This window comes from Tetrao urogallus, assembly GCF_951394365.1.
Source record: "Tetrao urogallus genome assembly, chromosome: 9".
Taxonomy (NCBI): Eukaryota; Metazoa; Chordata; class Aves; order Galliformes; family Phasianidae; genus Tetrao; species Tetrao urogallus.
Genome location: NC_136822.1, coordinates 4,935,439 through 4,946,932, shown reverse-complemented (window position 1 = coordinate 4,946,932; position 11,494 = coordinate 4,935,439).

Below are 11,494 nucleotides of genomic sequence, written 5' to 3'. Positions count from 1 at the left end.
TATTCCTTTTTTGTGTTTTATTACATGTAAACACAAGTAGTTTCAATTGGACCAGGATTTGGGAAAAAATCAAAGCTTTATATATAAAGGAGTGCATCATTATTAAACATTATTTTCAGGGACTTCTCAACCACTTTGTGAACTTCTTTGCTTTAGCATGCTTTTTTTTCTGTTGTCTTTTTCTTTTTCTTTTTGTTCTCATTTCTTTTTTTTCAATGACCATCTTGTAAGCATAACTTAGTGAAAGGAAGAGAAAAGTATATTTAGAGCATTTTGTGGATGTGCTTAATTACGGTCTTATTCTTGCATCCTTAAAGTGTTTGCATTTACAGGGTGGTATTAAATATTTTCCTGTAACTTTAAATCTACATGCCTCCATTTATAGATAAGATTCTGAAGCTGTAATTTTTCCAAGCTGTTGTAAGATGATTTACTTGTGATGACACTTTGTCAACATGTCAACAATGTTTTCTGTACACTGTGCAATATATTTTGGTTTTGCCACTTGTGACTAATTTTTATGACTTTGCTTTTTAGAAAACTGGTAAATAAAACAGATTTATTTTTAGTTGTCTTTCTGTTTCTTGAGCTTTCTACTCCATGTAAGAAGCAAAAAATACACATATTGCAGCTCGGTTCTGAGCTGGTACCCCAAGAACTTGCAAGCTGTGTTAGTTGCCACAAGTTAGTTGTGGCTTATTATGCTGAATTGCTGGCAGTTTGTCTGACTTGAAAGCTTAGTGATGAAATGTAAGGCAGAATCTTTAGACTGACCAGCTGTTCTGAAAATGTGTGCAAACTAATACCTAGAAGAGGGTATGTGGCTGAGTTCTGTGTGGTGTCTGAAAGCAGCAGCTGCAGGTGTGCTGTCCTTTTCACTTTGTTTAATGTCATCTTTAAATACTGCTGTTGTCTGTAGCTTTATACCAATAGCTTATGGATAGAGAGTTTTGGTTAAGCCCCATGAATGTGAATTGTATGGAGATTAGTCATTGCTGAAATTTTCATGCTGAAGTTCTTGTTCTGCACTCTGATGGCTGGAGGAAGTGGGGAATCCGAATATTTCTATTTTCTCAGTGTTGCTGTGAAACTAAGTGAGAGTCAGATATTGCTTCAGCCCACCCCGCTCCTCCCTTCTAGATTAGGAAATACACAGGTTTTCAGAGCTGAATTAGATGTACTTTTTTTCCCTGACTGCTTTATGATACTTTACTTTTTACCAGAAAAGCTGGTGCTGCTCATAGTGTGATCATGAGGGAGCCAGGAACTTGCAAGCTATGAAATCGTGGTGTTCCTGCACAAAAAAAACCCAAAACAACAAAACCCAGTGCACCACACAGGTGAATTGCCATCACTCCAAAGGTAAAACTTGTGTTGTGTACGGTGTTACCTGGATTTACTGCATCTTAAGGTACACTTGGATGATGTATTCATCAAGTTCCACTGAAGTCTTCTGAATTGACCCTTAATACACAAGTGGCTCTATGTAGTGAGATCTGAAAACACTTCTGTCATGGTAGCACCTTGCATCCTTGCTTAACAAAACGTGCAGAACGTGTGTATTGGTAAAGCAGTTCACAGAACTTCAAGTCTGAGTCGTGCCCTTATGCAGGGTACCTGCAGCTCAGGTGAGGAGGTGTTATGTGAGTGTTTGGGGGTAAGTATTGATAACTGATATATTACAGTGTGAGAACCAAAGTGCTGCTGATAAATTACTAGGTATGTTGCGAGTATTGCTGCTTTTGGTGATTTTTTTACATTTTTTTCCTCCAGTTGTGAATGTAAAAAGATTACAAGCCAAATGCACTCAGATAACTGCTCTCTTAGCACTGCAGAGCTGCTGCGAGCAGGCTTTGTCTGACAGCTTCTCCCACCTCTGTAGCCCCTAGGCGTCACTGGTGTCCTGTGACCAAGTCTGGCACTTCTGCTGCCCCTGCTCTTTCTCTGTTCAGCGTCCTGTCTCCTGAGCTATTGTGTTGATTACATTCTTTGATGTAAAAGGGAAGATTTGTAACTTTAATTTCAGATAAAATGCCGGAAAGATTCTTAATGAAGTGCTGTTGGCCCAATGATAGTGATTGTGAATATAAAATATCTTCTTATGAAAGAGAAATAAGGTACTGAAAAGCATCCTATTGCAGTCCACTGTCATGAATTTGGAGAACATTTGTTCTCCCTGTTGAGTAACAATATCCTTGATTATTGTTTTCTTTTCTTCCTAGAGAAGATGAAAAGAAACTGGTGTATTGATAAGCCTCTGACTCAAAGAACTTGGTGCTTCTGGCAAAGTGACAAACTGGCAAACTAGGAGGAAAGTAACTTTTGTAAGTGTAGATTCCAGATATTCCAGTATTTCCTAACCCCTTATGAGCAAGTAGCTTGAAAAGGTTTGATCTGGTGAACAAGATGGTGGACAGCTCACCAGCTCCTTTTTCTTAGTGATAATGAAAGGAGGACAGTGTTTTCAGGGGTGGTATGGAAGGTTTATAACAATCTTGTCAGTTTGCTGTACTGGTATGACTTAAGAAAAAGGCTTATGCCCTAATCTTGAAGGATTCCCTCATAACATCAAGAATGAGGGAATTTTTCTACCCTTGTCTTTAGTTGTGCATAAATGAGAAGATGATTACCAAACTGCTTTGAATGGAAGTTCTTAAAGCTTTGGGTGTAGACAGGCCACATATTAAAACTGCTGGAATCACCTGGTCAGCAGTGAAATTAACTGAAATCAGTACAGAGACCTGATTATGAAAATGCTTGTGCACAACTTTGAGTCCTAGCGCTCCACTTAGGGTCTTTTCCCTGATGTAAGTACTTTGCTGTTGGGAGCTGATGCCTAAATCTTACATTTAAAGAATGGAATTTCCAGGAATTTGTGGCTTAGGTTTTCAGGGAAAATCTGTTAGAATGTAAAGGAAGCTGTTTGACGATTTCTTGGTTAACAGAATAACAAAATGAAGATGTCTGTATCCAAGTCTGTGTAAAATGTTTACAGTCTTCAGTTTCATGGCTGAATGATATCAACTGAACCAGACTACATAACTGTAAATATTTTTACATACTTCACTTATGGGTAGAATTAGTTTGAAGTGATACAGGACTCTGTCTCCTAATTCAGTGTCCACAGGCTTATGAATTTTATGGTGTTAGCTTCTACTCGTTGGGCTGATAACAACGGCTGTACAGGTGGAGTCTTTCTGAATGTGTTTGGCAGAGGGTCCAAATGCTCAGGAAGTCATTGAACAATAACTGTACCCATAGTGCCTTTCAAGAGGACAAATGAGAGTAATAGAGGGAAAGGTCAGGATATCTTGGCCAGCATAATGTAAATCATCAATGTATCTGAGTGGGCTGCAGTAAGTTAGGTCCAAGAAGCACAGCACTACATCCTAATGTGATTAAGACTCTTACAAATGGAGATGGAATTCATCACCTAGCTGCCTTACATAGTCTAACTTGCTTATTTGAGTATTGCCAAAGAGAACTTACAGCTTTCAGATATGAAATTTGGTTTTGGATTGAGAGTAGCATGTTGGAGAGAAGAGAGACATTATTTGTTCTCCATGAGATGGATGCCAGCACCCTTCTCCAAACCTAATAGACTTTATCAGTGCACAATAGTACTTCATTGGAGCGGATTGCCAAGACTTGCTATGAGTAAACTGCTATATTAAATGTATCTGGAACTTTCCAAGCATTGTGTGTTGCCATACCTCTAACACTCCTTGATAAGATGAGGATTGAATTGTGACATGTGGGCTATATATAGAACCTGACAGTTTGTTGCTCTGGAAACATTTGGGTTGTTGCAGTGTGGTTTGTGACTTTATAGGAAGAATTGAAGGAAGAAGATAATGACAGAGGTCCAAAGGGCACTGCCTCTTCTTTGAAATCACTAAACACTACCTTTTTAAAAATAGTTTTATCAGCAGCTGAACGCTGCTTATCTTCCTTCGGGAAAGATGGAGCACTTGTCAGAGAGGATTTGAGAGGGGTGAAGATGAATGTCTATGAAGTCATGTGGATACTTGGACCTTAAAGAACGGTTGAGTGGAGACGGAGTACTAAAATTCAGACAAAAAAGGCAGGCATAGGGTTCAATCTGTGTCTCTGTGGGCCATGGCCATTAAAAAAAAAAGGAGAAAACTCAAAGCAAGGAAGGTTGAAATGGCCCCATATCTAGGCATAAAGAGGGCTGTGGGGATGGGGAAAAAGAAGGCTGGAGACAGAAGTTGAGGTTTAGAGCTCATGGCAAAAGTGACACCAAACCTCATGAAGGATTGTGTTCTCTTGGTTTCTCTGCTAGACTAAATTACTCTGCTAGAGTGCTGGTACAGAAGTAACGCTTAGAAACGGAGTCAGCCAAAGTCGTGCCTCCAGACACTTCAGATTTTGGTGGTTTTGAATACCAAACTTAAACAAGTAACTGAGACATTTGATAGACAGTTACTTAATAGCAATGTTTGTTAAAAACAAGAGCAGTAAGCACAAATTGCATGTAAAAAAAAAAGATACTCTTTTGTTTCAGGGGAGGGACAGGAAATTGAAGCACTTCCGTTCTCGACACTGCGTGTTTATTTCTTGCTGCCCAGATGCCATGGTTACAAGAACTACAGAAGACAAACCGGCGGTACCAGGTAGGCTCCCCTGCTGTGTTCCAGCAGTATTGATTCCTCTGCCATTTGTGCCATGCCAGAGGGAATCTGTGGAAGGCTGAACATCGATGATGCGTTTCAGCAGTGGAAGGAATGGTGAAATCTTCTGGTTTGGGCCAGATAGCAGTCTCCCCCGTTTACATGTCGTAGGGTTCTGCTCCATTTCCAGAGGAAAAGTACTGTGAGTGACACTCCTTTTGTTTTTTATACAAAAGAAAGAAAAGAAAAGTGAAGACAAGAAGCTGGAAGTTCCCTTGTGAACTAAAGCTTTCCCAGAAATGATGACATGAATTGAGATCCTTTGTTTTTTTCTTGGCCAATACTGCTGTTCTCCTGCAGCAACGATCTGTTCCTTGCTGATGATTCAATGTGATGACTCTCTGTATATACTGTACTGTGAAGGCAACTTAGAGGAGGGTTGTCAGGCCAAGGAGCCCACCCGTTTGTGTATAGAAAATATGCAAGTACTTGGTGTGGCACCCAATTTATTCAAGGGCAAAGGTAATATTTGAGAATCCTCTTAGTGTTGCTATTACTGTGGGGACCTGTTTTCCCAATGTGGGCAAACAACTTGCTTGGAAGCAATGCTGTTTTGGAGCAAAGGAGAGGAAAACAACAAAAGCAAGCCAACAAACCCCTTCATGCTTGAATGCATGTGGTTTTGGTTTTTTTCTTGATCTATTTATTTTATGCCACGCCAATTCTTTGTACATATTTCATTTCCCAAATGGTCTACGTCACTTACATCCACCTATTAATTCTGTATACACATGTGCTGCTCAGTCAGTTGTCATTGCCAGATTGGCAATTCTGAAGAGTTTGGGGCTGGACAGGACTTGAAAAAGACTATTTGGATGAGCAAATAGACCAAAAAGATAGGGGAAGTAACAGATCACTTGCCCTCGATATACTAATACTTGCTATTTGTGCAAATACTTAGTACATCACTAATACCTATATCTCTTAGTTTAGTCATATGAGACTTTGGAGCCTAAATTTTGATGTGTGCTTGTTTCTTGTTAGTTGCATTGGCTGACTCAGTAATATAAAGCCTGCCTTGAAAGACATGTGGCTAATTCTTTGTTAATGTAATTCTGAAGAGAAAGAAAGGAGTGTCTGGTGGCAGAATCCATCCCATGCAGTGCAGAAGCCTTTGCTTGCATTGAGTGTTATTTGTTTGAATCTTGTGTATGATGAAAAGCGATGTGCATCCTTTGCTATGTGAAGCAGCAGTCGCTCCTGCGAGCAGCAGCAAGACCCATGTGCAGTCTGAATGAGTCCCCTTCACTTTTTCCTTCTGGCAAATAAGAAAGCTTTTCCATCAGCTTCTTCGCAGCAATTCTCTTGTATCTGCGCTAGAATTCGAGCATGATTCGATTCGAGCATTATGATTCGAGCAGCTGTAAATTGGTGTATAAAGCCACAAAAGACAAGGCAATCTTTTTTTCTTTTCTATAAAACAATCTATTGTCAGTAGAGTTAGCCTGCATCTGAATGATGAGCTAGACTGTGCCTTGGAGATGTGTGTTCATGGGTCTCGTTGGCACATTGCTGTTTAATCTCTGCTTTACCCCTCAGGATAATGACCCCTGCAATAGTATTTTTCTGTCTTTGAAGCTTTGTTAGAATTATACTGAAGTGAGATGTTATTGATTGTTGTTATGACAACTGGCATATCAGTGTAACATTTTCATTGCATCTTCTGAAGTAAAAAATGGATACATAAAAAAAACCCAACCCTTCTATGGTAAAGCAAGCAAAAGGATATTACTGCTTGTTTTCCCTTGTAGCTGTCGGATGGACTTTCTAGCAAAAGGTGGGGGTTGGGGGGGTAAAAATGTCTGTTTGTTTAATAAATAAAATGGTTAGAGGAACAGATTATAATTTCACAAATGAAGGACTGATGTTTTGGGGAAGGAACGTCCTCCTAAGTGAGCACAGAGCATCAGGATGGTGTGGTTTTGCACTGAATTATGGAAACTCTACATCACTGGAGTTGTTTTGGCCCTGGAATGGAGCTCTGACTGTGTTGGCTGGAATGATGCAAATCATTTTTCCTGCCTCCTGCAGCAACTGAAAGTAAAGCCTGTTCTGTCGTCACTGAATCACCATGGCTGCTGTGCTGTGTGGCAGTCTGCGTTGGTCACTGCTGAACAGCCAAGTGCTGCCAGTGCCCTCCTGCAGCAGAAAAGCTGTGGTGTGGACCTGCTGGTGGCTCAGCTGTCCTGGCATCCATGCAACTGTGCTGCTCTGGGCAGCTGCTGCTGCGCATTTACACAGGGCAGATCAGGTATGATGAGTGATCGATTGTGCCTTTTGGGCCTTATAAGCTTATTTTGGAAAACGAATATTTTGGAGCTTTCCAAATCATGTCACTTCACATTAAGCTTTCTGGGAGCTACAGAGCATCCTGTGTGCACTGTAAAGCTCTCCAGAAGTGCAGAGCTTGCTCTTAGGTCATCATCATGTACTTCCCAGAGAAAGTGTGTCCATGTGTTGAGAAAATCCTAATTCAGTGGGAGGGTTTATGAGGAGGAAACTTGCAGCTGCTATGAGTGGCTGCTTCTCAGTGAACATATGCTCCTGAACCTGGGTTTCTGTAAGATGGTACGTACACCTTCTGCCCAGCCTGGGAGATTCAGTTACACTTTTGTTTTTTGACCAGTTAATTGGCTTCTGTGAAGGGCAGAACAGATCTGGACCAGGCTCAGAGGCAGGTAGATGTAGTTTCCAACTCAGCAAGTATCTTCGGGGACAAACAGATTCTTGTACATCGTTTTGGAATGGCTCAAGGGCCAATGTATCATTTGAATCCACCTTCACTGGGGGTCAGCTGTGTGTAATGAAGACACACTTGCTTGATAAAAGCTGCTCACAAGTACCAAAAAGCATCTTGGCCAATTGCCTGGAAACCTGTGGGATTTTGCAGGCCCTAGGTGCTTCGAACAACCTTTCTGAGCTGGTGGAAAAGCTTGGCAGGGCTGACAATGAGGATGCTGGTTTTTTTGTGGTTATTTTTCCCCCCATTCTCTATCTCTGGGATGTCAACTGCAAACCCTTGCATGGTGACAGTAGAAAATATTTTGTAGTGACCCTGTGTAGCCCATATTGGTTCTGGCAAAGTCAGTTTAAGGAGAATGAAACTCAAGTTCTGTTAGTGTGCCTCATTCATGGATGGTGCAAATGCCGCAACACAGTGAAGCTTGCTTAGAGGGCCCCAAAATCCTCCCTGTGGTAAGTAACAAAGAGGGCACACAGGCTCCTGGTCATCTCCCTTTGCTCTCAATGTGCACGTCATTAAGGATACTCTGAAGTGTACCTTTTTGGTGGTGGTGATTTTAAATTAGGCTGCTTTACTTTGTACCTAAATGGTCTGAGTTTTTGCAGAGTTCAGCTCTCAGGGTGATTCCCGAGCTGTCTGCAGAAGTGTGCTGGAGTCTATAATTCAGTCTATAATTTGAGTCTGAGTTCAGAGTAAAAACTAAAAGACTACAAACTGAAGTAGTTTTATACTTAAGAAATGTAAGAGCAGAAAGGATCATCTAATCTAATTGTTGGTATGCTGTATTTTGTAAGGTATTTCCGGTTCTTAACAAAGCAATTTGTATTTACTTTGGGAAGGACAGGAGGAATAGCTTCAAGTTGTGCCAGAGGAGGGTCAGGTTGGATATTAGGAAGAACTGTGAGAAAGAGCAGTGGGGCACTGGCACAGGCTGTCCTGCAGGGTGGTGGAGTCACCATTCCTGGAGGTATCTAAGGAAGCAGTAGGTGTGGTACTGAGGGACATGGCTTAGTGGGCAACACTGGTGGTGTGTGAGTGGATTGACCAGATGATGTTAGATGTCTGTTCCAACCTTAATGACTATATGAACTCGCTGCCTGGCTCTCAGCATTTAAGGCTCTACTTTATTGGATTAAAAGGCCATTTGAAGCTCAGCTGGAAGGAGTGTGATATGACGTACTGCATGCAGTATGACCAATCAAATTGCCCTCAATCATCTTGTTTAGCTAGGTTAAGTTGAAAATGTTCTGCTATAAGGTATATTTTCATGCTTGAATGTTTTTGCATCAGTTTTGATATATTTTTGAAACTTTATTAAAATGCAGAAATGAGGTTAACACTTGCTGAAAATGGTAATTGAATGCTAAGCTTCCACAGGAAGCTAAAAATCCCATGGAAGGAGACAGAATGGCATTTTTTTTCCACCTTCTCTCAGCTCACATAGGAGCCCCATAAGCTCAATTTGCACAACTTAGCAATGCTATCAATTTAGGTAACCACTAGTTCAAGACATCTGTACGTGAATGCATAGACACAACTGTGAACCATTTTCTTTCTCATGCAAGAAAATGGAAATATGTCCTAAGATGTGGAGGAAGGATACAGTCTTAAGGCTAAGCCAACTGTTTTGGCAGATTGCTTTGTTCCTGGAGTTTTCTGTGTGCTTCCTGCATGACCTTCAAAACTTTGTGCCCAGGAGGATGTTCTCCTGAGTCCCACCCATACTGGTTTGTGTTTCAGTGGTCTGAGGGAGCACAGCCTGAGCTGTTGCTGGTTTGTAGAGCTCAGCAGGGGATGCGCTGCGTGACCCAGCTGCTCTCCTCAGTGGGGAGAAGGGAGAACTGCTGGGGCAGACGTTGTGTGTTCCAAAAGCGAAGCACCAGATTTGTCAAACCTGTGTGTCTGCTCCCATGTCCCCCGTGGGAGGAGAAGCAGCTGGGGCTGGGTACCTCTTTGTGTGCGCTCATGTGCCTGCTGCTGATGCTTGGAGGTGGGGCCATAAATGGGAGAGTCCTAAAACTGAGCTCTGACAGCTGGGGATGCTGGGACTGGATCGCCTCCTGGGGGTGCTACCTTGGGCAGCTCGCTGTGCCATGGTGAGGCTGTGGGTGCCTGTGGTTACTAATGACCATCCCAGCACAAGTCTCAGAAATACATCCTGTTTTTCCATCATTTGTTTCAGTAACATTTTACTAAGGACAGCATCTTGGGACGGTAAGAACTATAAGCTGTCAGTGTAATGGACAGGAATAAAGTGCCTGCTTAGCAGAAATTTCCCTCTCATGATGTCTGTATGCAAGCTGGCCTCTTTTGCTAGCTGTGCTGCTGAGTGCTGGGCTACATTCTTATTTGTCTTCAATCTTAAGTGGAATAGAAACAGACTTTATTTTGCAGGTGAAAACTTTGTGGTGTGCTATGTGATACTTGCTGGTGGGTGACAAAGGAAGATGTCTAGATTTGGAGAGTTTGAAAGCTGGAGCTTGCACCCTGGCTGAGGGCTCCAACAAAGACCTGGTGTGTGTTGCCAGTAGCTTTGGAGAGGGTTTGAACAGAGTCCTGCCTGCTGACTTGGTTAACAAGGAGCGCTTTTCCCCATGACAGGTGCGAGTGACTGACATGCAAAGAGCCCTTCTTTCAATTATTCTGCAACCGCATATCAAACGAGAGTCCCTCTGTTTGTGTGCTGCTCCTTTCTCCCTTTACAATGCAGTGCACTGTCAGATCAGATAGTCTGTTTAATAGTCTGTTGGAGTGGAAAATAAAGACAGTCCTTTCTGTAAAGAAGGATTTGAAAAGGCTTCTGGTTTTTCATCCAAGCTGCTGGAGCCCTTCCTTCCCCTCCTCATTCCTCAGTCCCATCCCAGAACCTCACCCCTTCCTGCCTTTGTCAGGCAAGTGTCAGATTCAACACCTTTGCAGTAAGGTACAGACATGCAAATGGATAAAACCAGCAACACCTCATCAGAGAGTGTAAACTTTCTGTCAATCTAATTTGTGGATGTAAAAAAAAAAAAGAAAGCTTTATTGCCAACATATTTCTAAAATGTTTTTGACGCTTTAAAAAAAAAAAAAAAAGGAAACAACTCTAAGAGCAGCGCTTTGACCTGCCTCTTTCTTTTCAGCCAACACAGGAATGAGAAGTGTGCATGGGAAAGGTGCACAGTCGTTCCTACCCCTGCTGGCCTTTGGAAAGCAGCTGACCCCATACGTGGTCTGAAGGCCAGGGCCAGCACGCATGGAACTCCTTCTGCAGCAGTGGGGTTTGCAGGCTGGGTGCAGCCTTTGCTTCTGCCATGGCTCACATGCAGGAAGCACTGGGTGCACCACTCCACATGTTGTCCCCAGATGTGGGAAGGGCAACCACATTTGCAGCAGTTTGTAGAAGAATCAGAAAGAGAGCAGGTGAGGGGATAAGGCCGGCTGCAGCTCCACTTCTCCAGGGCGAGTGCAAAGTTCTCTCCGATGGCTGCAGCGCTGCTTAGCGGTGATGGCTGCTGCTTGCCCTTGCTGATTTGCTGCTGAATCAAAGCTGGCAGTTTATGTTGACTCTCTGCTGTGTTTCTGTCACCAAAGTGTCAGGATTTGCACTTACAGCAGCGTTGCAGAAGAGCCCTAACCCAGCCCTTTTCATCTCATGGAAATGAAGCTGAGCCAAGTGCCTCTGGTATTCCTGCAACAGCTGCAGCAGGCCCTGAAGCAGCTTTGGCTGTCAAACCTTAACCCAGAGAGCCCAAGGCAGGGCTGCAGTCCAGTTCTGCTGTGCAGCTGGGCTTGCTGCTGTCAGCTGTAGGATGCATGGCCCTGGTGCCATTGCTCCTTCATGGGCTGCCCAGCTCCATTAGAGCTGCTGGCCCTATCCAGCCCTTGGGAGCCATAGCTCTGTTCTTTTTGGGAGCACGGGATAGAAAGGCAGTTTCTGGGTGGCAGGTGAAGCTCTGTCATAGTATAGCAGGATCACACGGTGCAACTAGGTGAGCAAAAACTAAGGCATCAGGCACCGTACTAACTGTTTAAACAAAGTGACCTTGCTTTGGGTCTGGAGTGGGGCAGCCTCAGC